This window comes from Diplotaxodon limnothrissa, linkage group LG7, assembly GCF_057381915.1.
Source record: "Diplotaxodon limnothrissa isolate DT_005_m linkage group LG7, D_limnothrissa_male_GT1.1, whole genome shotgun sequence".
NCBI classification, from domain to species: domain Eukaryota; kingdom Metazoa; phylum Chordata; class Actinopteri; order Cichliformes; family Cichlidae; genus Diplotaxodon; species Diplotaxodon limnothrissa.
The window spans coordinates 41,247,745-41,263,891 of record NC_140602.1 but is presented as its reverse complement, the minus strand read 5'-3'; positions in this window follow the sequence as shown (position 1 = coordinate 41,263,891).

Genomic DNA, 16,147 nt, shown 5'->3' with positions numbered 1-16,147 from the left:
ATTTTTGTCAGCTTAGATGCATATTGCAAACATTCAGCTGACACGTGCGGGCTCGTATGTGTTGGACTCTCTACATCCTGCAGTGAGGAACATATGTCAGCTACTGTGACTGGTTGCTGACAGCAGGGCTGACAATGATGCAGCATGTTGCACTCTGTGTATATACTGACATGTGTGCACATAAAATTGAGCGCACATCGCTGCATTTGTGTGTCTACATTACGTGTGTGTGCGTGCGTGCGTGCGTGCGTGCGTGCGTGCGTGCGTGCGTGTGTGTGTGTGTGTGTGTGTGTCAACCTGAGGATCCAGATTATTAGGATTTCACATGCATCCACATACATGTGAACTGTGAATATTTATCTTGTGCCTGTCAGGACGCTTGTGTGTCTTAGTATGTGTCACCTCCAGAGCCCTCTACAGAACTGATTCCTGACATCGCGTTGGAGGCGGGAGAACCTGCCCCCCACCCCTCTTCTCATCTATCTCTCCCTCCCAGGCCACAGCCATGATACTCTGACATGTAACATCCAACTGTGCCTTCAGACAACTGAGTCATAAAGCAGTGACTGCACAGTGACTGTTGAGTTTGGTGGTTTTGTTCATATATATATTATATATCCTTTGCTCTAAATACCATTAATGCCAGTCACTTCTGTCATAACATGTCATTATGACTCAGGATTGAAGAGAATATTGGATAACAATAATTTCCATCTTTATGTTAAGATATTGTAAAATTGTTAAAGTTTTTCATGTCTCACTTGTCAGTTGTTCTGCCATTCCTCTTAGTTTCCAGACTTGCTTGTGGCGCACTGATGCTCACATACAGATATTTATGAATAGATGAAGGTGAGTGTTTTCTAGCAGCTCAGTTAAAGCAGCCTTTCCGTGCTGCTTCACAGTTCAAGAGTTTCACATATGTTTACAGAGGTATGCCTGAATAATCCTCTTTTATTATATTTTGCCCTGCACTTGATTTAAAATACTGACTCCCAATTTAGAGAGCATCTAATGCGGATAAACACTAAACTTTGCATTCATTGAGGTTTATGCGTGTACTGGAATATATACACATGTGAGTCCATGAATCAGTGTAAATAAAATAAACTGAATACACTGAGATGGTCACAAAAAACATACCTTTTACTTTTTACTGCAATTTTGCTAGTTTTATTAATAAAACCATCTAAGGTTTATAAGCGAGGTAGGGTACGGATAAGACATCTGTGCTCCTGTGAAAATGCAAAAATGCTGTCATACAATAAAATACTTATAAAAAAGTTCAAGGGCTGTGGCAGCAACCTCGGCCTTTGCCTAAGATAACCTCAAAATGAGCAAATGACAGATGGATCAGGGAGGTTGGAGTGATAAACTAACAACTCTGAGACTAAAAGTATTTTAGGTGCACAGTTCTGTGGTGCTATATATATATTTAAGAATAAATAATGATTTTATGCTCGTATTAAATATTGCACAGTAATGATGATCAAAATGTAGTGGGCAGAGGATAGACTGATATCAACTGATGCACAAGTAGATAGATGGACCATACATGGGTAGACAGACAAACAGATACAGCTGTACTTAATGTAATTGATGTAATTCTCAGATTTTTTAGTTTAACCAGTGCATCAGTGAGGTGTAACGATTATGCAAATCCGCCTTCTTTTCTTTGTCAGTGACTCACTGACACTCACTGACACTGCATCCCATAAGCACCAGAGGTGCTGCTCTGTATGTGACCGTGACCTCTGATTTCTCTATTTCTGAGAAAATTCACAGTGGTGATTCATCAATGACCCTAAAATGGATATGTTTCTTTAACTCGTGACTCTTTTCTTACACTCTTCTTTCCTTCTTTCTTTCCTGCTTCAATTCTCCTCAATCTCATTTCTTGTCTACAAGACACAGCATATTTATTTCTATTTTGACATTTTTTAACTTTGCTATTGAAGCTCAGAATTTGTAAGAGTCTGGGAGTATCATCTAATATGCTGTGTGATCTCTAATGTCGCCAGTGTCCATGGTTCTCATTCTTCCTCCTTCATGCTCCTCGCTACCATTTTTCTATATCCATTTTTTTCCTTCACTTATTCATTCTGCCATGACTATTTTATATCCTTTATACCATCGTTTATCAGAGGCACAGTCCTCGTTTTTGTACCATGTGTACTTTCTTTCCTCCTCCTCCTTCCTGTCATTTGTAACTTCTCCTCCCTTTGCCGACTGCTTCTTCCTGTCATCGTGATTGCATAGTGCCCTTACGGGAGTCACTGGTCGTCTGCAGCTGAGTGCTTTGCATTAGTTATGTGCACATGATTTTCAGACATAATGGCTCCCAGCTTCTCTGTGTGTGTGTGTGTGTCCCCCCCCCTTTTCCTCATAGTTTTTTCTTCTACTTTTCCCTTTTCAAGTTCATGTGTGTTGTCAGTTTTGGCTGTGGGAAAGCTGGCCTCACATTTGATTCTACAAAGCTCTGGTATACAGAAGATTTTGTGGTTTGCTCAGTAACTGCGAAGCACCCTGGTCCATCACTGCCCGACCACTGTGTTTGGGATATATGTTTAATTGTTTTGTGGAGCAGAATTTGTTTGGAAGACTGATTGATCGGATGTTTGCTAATTATTAGTTGACAACCTGCAGCTAATATTTAGCTTAGTTTAAAATAAAGACTTGTGCTAAGATAAAATAAATGGTAAATGGACTGCTACAGGTACTTTGACTGAGTGCTTTCATGCTACAAGATAAACCCTTTTGGACCTTAAGTACATGCATTTCATTTTTACTATATACTGCAAGGAGTAACTTAATATTCATGGAGAGATAAGAGAGTGACAGAGAGAGTGTTCTTTTCACTTAAATCTCTGCAAGAAGGAAAACAGGTGCATGTCCCAAGATATCAAACTTTTATTTAAATGAGTGATTTAGATGTTCAAGGTAGTGGCACTAGTGAAGCAAATTAAACAGAGCAGCAATTAAGCAGCAATAAGCTCAGCATGGGCTTCTGTGTGAGGGAGTACTGAGTTAAAGGCACACTGCTTCCTTGTGTCAGATTTAAGATTGGTCACTTGAGGTAATCAAATACAGCTGTAATCAACTTCTAAATCATGCTGTGCTTATTTTAAAGCATCAGCCTCTCAAAGCTTGGCAGTCACAGATTGCTTTGCACTGAGGAAAGTTAATGTCAATTTGGCCAATTAGATGTGAGTAGAAATACAAGAATGTCTAAACATTCAAAGTTATATTTTTTCCCCATTTATTTAGTGGTCTGTTTTCTAATTTAGTAATGTTGGTTCTGTGGATATGAAGCTTATATATAAAACATGCATTATTTAGTCTTAACAATTATATAGGCTCAAATCATATATATAAGCTTTTCATTAGCGGTCCTGTCAACAAAAGTCTTGTTCCTATGGTGGTTAAGCCATTTCTCTTCATTTCAATGATATTTTATCTATATGGCACCAAATGACAACAACCGTTGCCTCAAGGTGCTGTTTTTAAACAGTTTCTATGACTCTGTATTTTCTGTGTGCCAGTAAAATACATTTTCAGATTCAGTTTTGCTGGCAGAGAACTTGGAACTTGACTTTGATACTGGTGGGGAGCCCAGAATGCCAGTGATGACGTCAGGAAGAGACTCTGAGGGACAGCTGTACCCAGCATGCTTTGCTCCTAGCATTTCTGCAGTCCTCATAAATATTAAAAGGTTATGAAAAGAGAGAGAGAGAGGAGGCACATTGAGGGTGGGGATAGTCTTCACAAAGCTGAGAGAGCCTGGGATGGGGAGAGAGAGGTTAAAGGAGCGATGACAAGAAATGAGTGGAAATGACGGATAGCTGAGCAAATGAAGAAGTGCTTGTGAATTCAGGAGTTCGGGGCCTCCTTGCCATGTCACTTTATTGTCTCTTTCTGTCTGTCTTCTTTTCTGTGCTGTAGGCAGAAATGCCTAATGGGGTAGTCAAATGAAAGCAGAAATCATCCAGTGGCAGGTAGAAATGCAAGTTAAAAGGGAAAAAAAATCACTAATACGTCTGTCACCTGAACAGATCTTTCTTGAAATGTCCAGTAAAACACAGTACAGTAGCTGAATTCTTACAGTGTGCACATGCAACACAGCCACGCAAAGGATTATTCTCAAGAGGTAGTAGATTATGAATATAGAGTGCAGACTGAAATGAAGAACAATAAATTATTTAACTTAGAAGACGTGGTAACAGTGTTTCTTCTTTATTTTAGTGCATTTTTGCCTTTCTTTGATGATAGTAGAAGAGCTATAGAGACACGTTTTCTGTGCTGGTAGCTCCAATGTTGTTATACATGTCCTTGCAAAATAATAAAATGTATTTTATTGTTTGTTTCTTTGTAATGAATTCTTGATATAAAAAAAGAGGAATGGACCAGAACCTTGCTGATACAAAAAGCCCCCTGTCACAACGGATAGATCCCCTCAATGTATGAGTCAAAGGTCAAGGTTTTTCTTTCATTTCTGTATGGCTGTATCCCTTATTAGCATTTTCACAAATGTAAGCAGGTTGCATAAGGTTGAAATATTAATCATGCCCTGGACAAAAAATGTCTGTGTATAGTTTATAAACCATAAGCCATCTTTGCCACATTTTCTTTTTCCTTGTCTGTGCTTTTGTGTTGTGTGCATTTATATGCTAGCCCCACTACCTACATGCGCTACATGCACATGTGATGTGCATGCATTTAGACATCAAGATAGATATATAAAAAATAAGAAGAAGCATGCTTTGATTGTAATGGGCTGCAGAAGCAGTGGCCTGACAGAAGCTATAAATATTTCAGAAGCTCTGTTTTAGCACAGAGATAGAGAAGACAACAGGAATATCCTGGTTTTGATGTGGCTCTTCATTTTGGAGGAAGGAAGAATTTGGTGCACAGCTAAAGTTATTAATCTCAACAAACCATCTAATCATTTATTCAGTCGTTAACTGCTGTCTTTATTTTTAAAGATACATGTCAGCTAAGCTTCAGATGAGCATATGAACATGGAGCTGTGTAGTTGTGGTTGTGGAGCTGTTTGCTCAAGTTGATGGAGGTCAGTCCTTAACTGGAGCTATTTTATTTTTTTCTGTTTCCTTACTTTCTGTCATATATGTAATGTTACAATTCAGCATATTCATATATTAAACATGTCCAAAGTTTGAAGTATGAGGTCAGTAGGGAGGCCATGAAGAGGGAAATAACACAAAATACAGACACTAAGAACTGAGAGACTGCACCATTAGCACAGTATATATAGCACAGTTATAAATAAAAATGATTTTGAATTGTCAATAATTCAAAGCTCCTAATAGATTTCAAGAAAAAAAATATGCGTCTGGAAATGAAAAGGATGGGTCCGCTTTAGATTTGTTAATCATCACCACAAAATGTGGTACCTTGAAATGAACTTAGCAATGTGCTAACAACATGACTTTAGTAGGTACAGTCAGTAAATGGTAAATGGGCTGATTCTTATATAGTGCACTTTATACAATGTGTCATTCACTTGGTTATGTTCATTCACACTATAGCACTTTTTTCTATACCCAAGTGCTTTCTGTCTAACGTTAACATGCATTCCTATTCCAGTGAACACAACTGAGAGCTACTTGGGGTTCACTATCTTGCCCGAGGATACTTTGGCATGCAGAGAGAAGGCAGCCAAAAATCATCTACTTCCTACTTCCTGAACTACAGCCACCTCCCAATACTAGTGTTCCCACTATTCTTGCCAGTCTCTTATTTTGCAGTCATTACTGTGAATAGCATGAACCTTTCTCAATCTTTCTTAATCTGAAGTCTCAGTCTTTGTGCTTTTACCTACATTTAGATCCAGGATGAGTCACTTTCATGCTCACATCCATTGTATTAGTGTTCAGATCAAAGCCTATATGTTGCACGACACCATCTCATACTCTGAAACTCTCCATCCATCAGTAATAGATCAGCTCACACACCGTAGAGCCTGCAGGACTCAATCGATTTTTAATTCTCGGGGCTGTGACTTCATCTTGCCAACCATAAGCACACGCTTGAAGTGATGTCCATTTTCCTTGGCGAAAATGTTAAATTATGGCAGCCTAATTATGAGTTAATGCTTTCAATATCATTAGTATGTTAAATTGTTTACATGTTAAGCATTTTATTTAGATACTTCTTAGCTGATGTAAAATCTTTTGGAGTGACATAAAGACTACAAATATAGCAGCTTTATGATGATGATGGATAGCATCTGTATCTACTTACCTGACAAATACAACTTAACTAAATAACTAAAAACAACTTTCATGTATTTATTTTAAAATCTATCTTATTTTTTGTGTTTTAGCCCGTCTCACTTGTATGTCACAAAATAACAATTAACAAATTGAAATTTTTATTCAAATATATTCCAGTTTATTTGATTTAATATTGACATAATATGAGATGAGAGGATAATTTATGTATCTGTTCTTATTTACACAGATGTAGATGTCATGAGTATGTAAAGCAATAGAAAATATATCTTCAGATTAGACTTTTTTAATGTGATTATTCCAATCATTGCTTTTATGAGCTTGTGCGTATTCTCGTGAAAATATTTTATGCTATCAGACCTACAGGGACTTGAAAACTGTGGAAACATGGAAAATAAGAAACTGTGCCAGTAATAATATAAATGATAAGCTAGGTGACCTGTTTTATGTACCTGTACTGTGCAGCATACCTCTCACCAGTGATACTGCCATGTGTGGGGGTTTCTTTCTGTTAGGATGGATTGGCTCAGCCTTAGTGTGAGGAGCTTGGACATCTGCTGCTCCTTTGTGTCAAAAGGAGCCAGTTGAGATGCTTATTGCATCTTATTAGGATACCTCCTGGCCACCGTCCTTTGGAGGTTTTCTGGGCATGTCCAACTTGGAGACCTGCTGGATAGATTACACATCTCCAGCCTAGGAATGCTTTGAGATCCATCAGGAGGAACTTGAACGCTTTGCTGGCGAGACAGATGTTTAGAGTTCCCTGCTTGGTGTGTTGCTGTCACGACTCAACTTTGGATAAGCAGAAGCTAATGCCCTGATAGATACATCTGTTTATGGTATTTACAGTATGTTGTACTCATGACTGTGAGATGCACTTGACAGCTGGAGTCTGCAGGGCTTGATCTGTTTTTGTCCTGCTGTCAGTGCATGAAAACCATGTGTAACCATACCTTTGTGTGTTAATCTACACTCAGTCGTGTCTCTGTGGTTTTTTATATTTCTTTTCTGTTCCTATTTTATGTGTGTGTAAGTTTGCCTGGGAATCTGTCTTCTGTGGTAGAAGTGGGTCTTTGTTTAAACCCAAGAGGATTCATTACTGTGATCTATCTCCCTCCCTGTTGGTGCTAACACTAACATACTGTGGCGTCTGTGCAGCTATTTTTAGTTTTGGTTTGTGTGTTTGAAGGTAATTTGTCTTGGTATGCTTTTTTTATCATTATATGAATGAACGTCTTGTTCGTGCTCACTATTATTCCATCTACAACAGATATTTGTGTCCAGTATTTATCACAATAGACCCCAAATATGCTGCTTAAGATCATCCATGATTGGTTTTGAATATTTTTCTTGATTATTGAGCTTCTACACCTACCCTCCTATGCCTTTGTTTCTTTCCATCTTAATTTTTATCTCTCCATATTTGCACAGAAATTAGGGCTTGTTGTATTATGTTTAAATTATGTTGTCTTGCTCTTATTAAAGGACCATAGTTTTACATTTTTGTTCTTATTTGATTTTGTTTTCAATTTTGTCTAGGTTCAGTTACTTTCCAGAACAGATTTGCTAGCTTCAGTTTAGTTCTTTACTGTTTGAGAATGTTTTGTTTAGGTTACAGTGATACAGTGGCTTTTATACGGTGGCCCTGCAACTGGTCCGTCGGGTTATTGTCTCCCCAGAAACACTTCCCTTGTGCTTTTGGAAATTTGTTTTTTCCTATTTCCGTTGTGTTTTGTGTGCTTTTGCCGTGTTTTTCTTATTGCTGGTGTTTTCTTAGGTTGCAGTCCGTTTGGCCTCTCAGGGCCACTGTACTTTTCAGCCTGTAAAGACGAAGTGATTGAAGTGCAGAACTTCAGTTTTAATTTTTAAGGTGTCTAATGTAAGTGGTCAACTGACATGGTAAATGGACTGATTCTTATATAGCACTTTTCTACTCAAAGCGCTCTATACAACATGCCACATTCACCCAATTGCGCCCATTCACACAAGCACTGTCTTCTAAGTTTCTTAGTGCTGCCTAACTACTCAAGTATGAATTCATACACATTCATACTCCGATGGACACATCGGAGAGCAGTGTGGGGTTAGTATCTTAGTATCGAACTGCTATCGAACCACTAACTTCACAACATCTAACCAAGTCAAGAACACTTTCAAGGAGGTAGATACTTCATTATCAAGATCTACATTTAAGAAATACCATCAAAAATTGAAATACCAGAAAGTACAAACCATTGGTTATGCTCAAGAATAAGAAGACCAGATTAGACTTTACAAGAAAACATCTAAAAGAACCTGCTCAGTCCTGGAAAAATGTCTTTGGATAGATGAAAGCCAAATTAGCTTTACTAGAATGATGGGAAAAGAAGGGTATGAACTAGGAAAGGGATGCCTCATGATCCAAAGCAGATCACATTATCTGACTAACAGGATGAAGGCAATGCTATGGCATGAGCATGTAAGGCAGCCCGGTGAACCGGGTTGCTAGTGGTTATTGGTGATGTGAATCCTGAAAGGTAACAGGATGAATTCTGAAGTGTATGGGCCTATACTCTGAGACGAATGCTGCAAAATGGATCACAAAGAGCTTCAAAGTGCAAATAAATAGTAATACAAAGCATAAATGCAACCCAAGAGGTTTTCAAGGCAAAGAAAACATATTTTTCAATAACAAAGTCAGTGACCTGATCTCAACCCAACAGAACATGTCGTTCAGTTTCTGCAGGCAAAACTGAAACCAGAAAGATCCACAAACAAGCAGCAACTGAAGATGATTGTAGCCAAGGCTTAGCAGGGCGTCTCAAGGTTTGGAAAAACAGCATTTGAATGTCCATTTGGAGTTCTAGTCTTCAGGCAGGCACTGACTGCAAAGGATTTTCATACAAAAAAATATTATTAAAAAAAAATGTTAGTTTGTACAATTAATTTTGCACATCTAAAAATAGCTGTAATTCCTGAGGACTTAATGCAGTAATTTCATCAAATTACGGTCAAATAACTGCTGAAAGTCTGAAATTCAATCCCAAATGCTTAATTTTCTAAAAAAAAAAATGTATCTAACACATCCATGCACATGCAAAAGTTCCAGTGTGGAAGAGACGAGATGCATGTTTAACTGTTGGAAGAAGTCTCAACTTTAAGTGACACAAGAACTCATTTCAAAATTAGATGTGACAGGCGCTGTCACTACGATAAGTACAGACATCCAGTGTTCTGCCAGTGACTAATGTCAAATACCCACAGCACAGAAAGTCAACAAAACGCTTCCAGTACAGACTTTGTGATATTTAAAGTTTCATGATCTATATCTTCCCTCTCAAAATCACCTGGGGAAAAGCTAAATGCTAGAATTGTGCACTTGATACTGTAAAACTTTATTTGGCATTTACACCGCTGTCTCAGAACATTAATTTAGTCACATAGATGTCAAACTAAGACCAGCAACAGCTTATTTAGCAGATTATATTTTTCTCTCCCCATGCTCCATGACTCATTGCCATACGTGTCTTAACATTTCTCATCTTGTAGGAAATGAGGTGTTACTCATGCAGTTCCTGTCCCTTCTAATAGACTATTCCTGCATATTTGCATTAGTGTGTATGCATATATTTATCTTGCATGGGTGCCTTCTTGCTTTCATTTCCATGTGTGTGAAGTCATGGGACTTTAGCTTCAGTTTTCTCTGCTTCTGTATTTTCTTTCTGAAGTCTTTGCTTTCATAGCTTTTGTCATGCAAAATTTGGCTACAGTACTTTTTTGGGAGCGTAGGTTGATGAAAGTAGGTTTGATGTGATGGCAAGATTTGGTGTGTTTAAGAACCCTGACAGAAGAGCTTTTCACACGTTGCATCCTACCAAGAACTTTGCTCAGCATTGACCTCTGTATCAGGTCCTGTTTTGGCTTCTGAGAGGTTAGCCAAACCCTGGGGAGTAAATAAGAAAGTTGTATTCAAAGTACACTTGTTTCTTTCATACTTTGTATGTGTTTGTCCATAAGTTGTTGTGGGATTCCTTGAGGTTTTGCAAAGATCATCTTTCTGCCTCCCCTAAGTCACCAGTTAGTATTTCAGGTGAAGATATTGAAATTTCAGCATATCAGCGCCCGAGGAATATTGTAGTATTTAAGTTCATTCAAAATTCAGATTTTAAGACAAACTAATTGGATTTATTGTTTTGTAGTATATTGTGCAATGACTGTGTGTTATTGTGCCTTTTGTAATGAATTTAAAACTGCCGTCAAATGCCTGCACATACTTGTCGTAGACTTGCGACATGCATAGACAGTGGAGTGGGAGATAAAGGCTCCTATTTTATCATTTTTCTAGAATATTTGTGATTATTATATTTCTAATGACAGATAAAAAAAAATACTCAATGTTTTATTAATTTTTGCAGCTTGCAGGCAGCAGCATTTATAAGTATAAAAGTAAATAAAGCATTTGCAATCCTCCTTTTCGAGGGGTGGACCTTGAGGCTTCATAATATCACTTGGTGATGTCACAGTGGCTACATTCTTACTTTAAACTGCGAGCTTTAAAAACAATGAAAATGTATAATTTAGAAAATAATTAGTCGCATAACTATTTGTTTTTATATATAAATTAGTAAAAAATTGTGTATTTTATGACCTTCAAAAATTGAAGAAGAAGAAGCCTCCCACAAATGATTGTTTCCTCCTGACAAACTTATCTCCAGATGTTTAGCTTGATAAAGCTGAAAACTAAGAGGTGAACAAGCAAACTTACTGTAAGAGACAGTTTTCTGATATTAATATTTCTTGACCTTGACAATACAAATTATGTCTGAAATATAAATCTGAAATCACTTGCATAGCATCAAATTATATTCATTTACTGGGTGATAATTAGCTTACTACATATCACACTACATATCACTACATTTTGATTAAAACTTGAATATATGGAATTGAACCTTGAATATATTGAATGAACCTGAAACAGTGACATTTGTCAGTAACTGCAAACTTTTAAGCAGTAGTGCAGCTATCACCATGTCTCTTCTTAAGTACATCATGGAGTTCAGTACCTTTTTAACTGTCACTTCTACTGTGTCTACTTCTACATCTACTGTTTATCTAGAAGGATGTGCAGGATAAAGTGTGAAATTAAAAAAGCTAACAAAACAATAACAAAGAAGAATAACTGGCACTAGTAAATGTGTTGCAGAGCAACAGCAACACAAACAGCATAAAACACAATGGGGAACACATGAATATGGGGAAAATACTGTAGAATGTGAGGAGGGAAGCAGAAGCGAAGTGGTGCAGAATGGGTTTCTGGATTTTTCATTTTCAGCTAAATGTGGTCAGCTCATGCCTCATATTGTGGCTGGGTCTATTCACCTGACCAACACTCATTAACAAAATAATTTGCCACATGAAAAATGCACATAGAAAATGGCTTCATTTAACAATGGTGCAGAGTCATTGGGAAGAAGAGAGGGGATGCAGGTGTAGACTGTGATCAGTAATATTATGACACCAAGATAAATGAGGCAAAGGACCGAGATCTGAAATGGCTTTTGGTTGTAGAATAAATCATAGCGTAATATACGCATGATAAATAAATTTAGCTGAACACCAGCAGGGTTCAGGACCACATTTTTTTGTGATGAGTATTTGCTAGAACCCATTTGATCGTGACAGCAATTGTGTAAAATAATGTGACAAGCGACCTTGATCAGCTTGATAAGCAGGTATTATGAGGTTATAAAACTGGAGGATTATACACCAGTTTTGGTGTATAATTTGCGACCGTGGTTCAGGTGGTTGAAAAGTTCATCTTTAACCGGAAGGTTGCCGGTTCAATACCCCAGCTCTCTCTGTCCTGGTCGTTGTATCTTTGGGCAAGACACTTCATCCTACCGCCTACTGGTGTTGGCCAGAGGGGCCGATGGCGCGATATGGCAGCCTTGCTTCTGTCAGTCTGCCCCAGGGCAGCTGTGGCTACAACTGTAGTTTGCCTGCATCAGTGTGTGAATGTGAGAGTGAATGAATAGTGGAATTGTAAAGCGCTTTGGATGTCTAGGAAAGCGCGATATAAATGCAATCCATTATTATTATTTTTATTATTAATAACAGCCACGCCTTTTCAAACTTGATGCAGGTTAACCACCGTCCCCTGTTCTCACAGGATATTTGCATTGCTCAGATATTATCTATGCTGGCACAGTAAAATAATCAAGATTTAAATAGCTGGGCCCTACACTGCTGCTTGAAAAGCTGAACTTCTCCCTGAAGACATGTAAAGGAAAAACAGCAAAGCTACAGAACCAAAATTCAGCATGCATAAATTGCCTCACAAGCTTCACAAGCTGCAGTGTGGAGTTGAAAAGAGCAACTGTAATTGTTTGTATTAGAAAAAAAACTCATCTGGAAAAACAGGTTACCACATTCTGTAAAGACAGAGTAATTATCATGTACTGTTTAAAATATCTTCTCTGCTCACTTGCCAGTTCCTAAAGATAGAATATTCATAAGAGACTCTCCATAATGTGACAGACACCTACAATGTACACAGTAGCAGCACACTGGATTGTTAAGTAGGAAGGCTCCTGTCACTGATAGTGAGTCTTTGAGGTCCTGTCTCTCATCTCTGCTGTGCACAACTGCTGTCTAGCTCTTATGTTCAAAGTAAAGAGACCAGATGCTGAATAGATAATACAATATTATCCTTCAAATACGCACGCAGGAAGATAAGAGTAACAGGTAACATGTATGATATTTATAGTATCGTCAAATGTATTTACACAAATCACGTACCAGTTAAACAATAGATTGGTGCCAAGATAGATGCCTGTGCTGACTTCAGGAAAGGGCACTTAGAGTAACATGAACAAATCGAGCTCCTCTAAGAGTTGATGTCTTTCCTCCTTGGTATTATGTTAAAACGCACCTGAATGCTCCAGACCTGCAAACTGACAAAACATCTGCTTTTTTACCCACTTAATTTGCTGATGATCAGTCAATGAAGCGCATTCAATTAGCAGCACCTGGCTGCCACATTCCCTCTTAATTCTTATGGAAGCAGTCAAGGTGTACCTTTTCACAGGACTGCATGGAATCCTGTAAAAGTGTTATTTTTCACATGAGCTGTGAGGAGAGAAGAAAAGATGACTCAGTGACTTGAAAAGGGCAAGCATATCTTTAAGCAGTTCAGCCTAATTAAAGTACTTGGGAATAACAGCTCAAACTGGTGGTGACAAGGGTGGAGAGAGGGTCAAGAGTGCAGTACACTGCATAACATTTCTCTTTCACAGCGTTGAATCATTTCATTGTGCAGGTCAGTTGTATTACATTATTTGCTGATAAATGAAATCGGGGTGGGCGTACAAACACTGACACACAATGAGATACAAACCACAGGAGCTTTCCTGCCTGAGATCAGACAGGCAGACAGCGGAGCTTGTGATGAAGCGTGCTATGAATGCCAGCCCAATGCAGAGTGTGGGCGAAACACGAATGGAAGGAGTCTGACATTTTAAGCCTCTTACAGAGGGCAGAGAAGCAGTGAATGTGCAGTAGTATCATATTCCTGCATATTGCCCTGTGTCTTGCCTTGAAGGGTAGTTACGTTATTATAATGGATTAAGATGTGTAACCTGACTGAGGCTCTTAGTGTAACTACAACTTGATAGCAAGGATAATGTTGGAGGAACAGTTAATATTGAAGGATCTTTGCATATTGTTGCTCTTTTTACAATTTCACAAATAAGCAATTTTGTCATCAGTCATCGCTGTTATGTGAAAGTTTTTAAATGCACAGAAACACAGTGATTTGTATTCACCTGCGTGCTCGCTTCCTCCTCTCCTCCACCTTCTGCAGGCCGATGCAGCCACCAGCTTTCTGCGCGCAGCTCGTTCAGGGAACCTGGACAAGGCGCTCGATCACATCAAGAATGGAATCGACATCAACACAGCTAATCAAGTAAGACAGTTTCAGTCAATTCACTGGAACAGCCATCAAAAATCTGCTTACGTTTGTGCCTGTGTGTGTGTGTGTGTTTAAGAAAAAATGGCAGCCACTGGTTTCTATAAACAAAAAAGGCAAAACAGGGCTCATATCAAAATCTGTTACAACATTTAAATAAGAATTGTGGTACAAAAATGGTTACATTGCAGCATTACTCTATTTGGTTTTGCTTTTTGAAATGTAAAGAAATTAAAAATTAGCCAGAAATACATAATGGCTCAACTTATCTTGGTGACCGCACCGTATATAAATATATAAATGTATAAATATACCAACACAAGTGATTTGATTGGAAGAAAAACAAAATAAAATAAACATCTGAAAACTGGGCCTAAAGAAAAAAAAACAAGAAAGGGTGCTGGGCCAGTCATGCAATGGGCTGTAGGACCCAGAACTTTCCTTACTAAACTAATGAAGTAAGAAGGCTAAAATAACAAGTAAAGCCACAAAAAACAGACTACTAGCTCATCCATTACTCCACGTGGTGTACCTAGGTGAAAATGAGGAACAGAGGAGACAGGGGAGCAGGAAAGAGAAAAGGAGGCGAGAGAAAGCAAATAAAAGAGGAGGGTGTATAACAAGGTCTCAGTGCCAAGCCTTTTTCTCAGTGAGATCTTCCCTAGATCAGTCATCATGCATTCTGGAAAAATGGACAACCTATAGCAATCTATTATCGGTACAAGTGAATTAGCTTTGACTGATCTAATAATCATACCTTTCTTTTTCCAAATCCACCATGGAGTTAGTATTGGAGTAATAAACATTTCAGTGCACTGTTAAAAGTGAAAGAGTACCACTGAACAAGAGCACATAATAGGAGCAGACCAAGCTTTATTGTTTGGTCTCTTAATGTTTCTCAGGAGAAATTTCTACCAGTGCAGTAAAGAAATTTGTGACACTTAATGTGCCCTTGCACATCTCTTGCCCTCCTGTTCATTTATTACTTGCTCTAGGGCAGCATGTTGGGAACGAGTTTTGTCTGCTTGTACTGTTTCCTTTAATCACTTCTTGCAAGATACCTTTTATAAAATATCACACCATTATACTATTTTTGGGATAAATGGGACCTGTAATTACACCATTGAGCCAAACCTTTAGGAAGATCCATCCTTGATATGATAAAACCCTGATAACTCATTTAAAAAAAATCTTTAAACCATCATTAAAGTATTCTCAGCAAGATTATGGATAAAAGTAGAATATATACACATGAGTGAATGGTGAAGTTTTTACACCAGGGCAAATCCTACTAGTAAAATATACTCACTAACTACTGTCGCAGGTATGCTATGCTGGTAGTAGGTTGGACTCCCTTTTGCCTGCAGAACCTTAAATATTCATGTTAGAGATTCAAAACATTGCTGGAAAGATTCCTCAGAGCCTTTAGTCCATATTGACATGATGAGCATCACACAGTTTTGAGCTTTCTGCGACTGTGAGTTATCATGCTGGATGCAGCCATCACAAGACGGTCATAAGGGGACAGACATGATCAGCAATAATACTCAGGCAGGCTGTGGTATATAATCATTCCTAAGTTATTTCTTATGAAGCCCAAAGTGTGACAAGAAAATATCCTTAACACCATCACACTACTGAAAAACGGGACGATCGCATTTTTTACACCGTTTACTCCAAATTTTGACCCTGCCATCTGAATATCTCAGCAGAAAATGAAACTCATCAGACCAGCCAATGTTTTTCCAATATTCTTGCACGTGCCTGTGCACGGTAGCTAACAAGAGCGGCACTGAGTGTGGTCTTTTGCCACTATACCCCATCTGCTTCAAAGTTTGATGTGTTGTAACTTCATACATGGTTCTCAGCACACACTGGCTGTAATGAGGGGCTATTTGAGTTGCTGTTGCCATCTTATAAAATCAAAGCATACTGTCCATTCTCCCCTTAC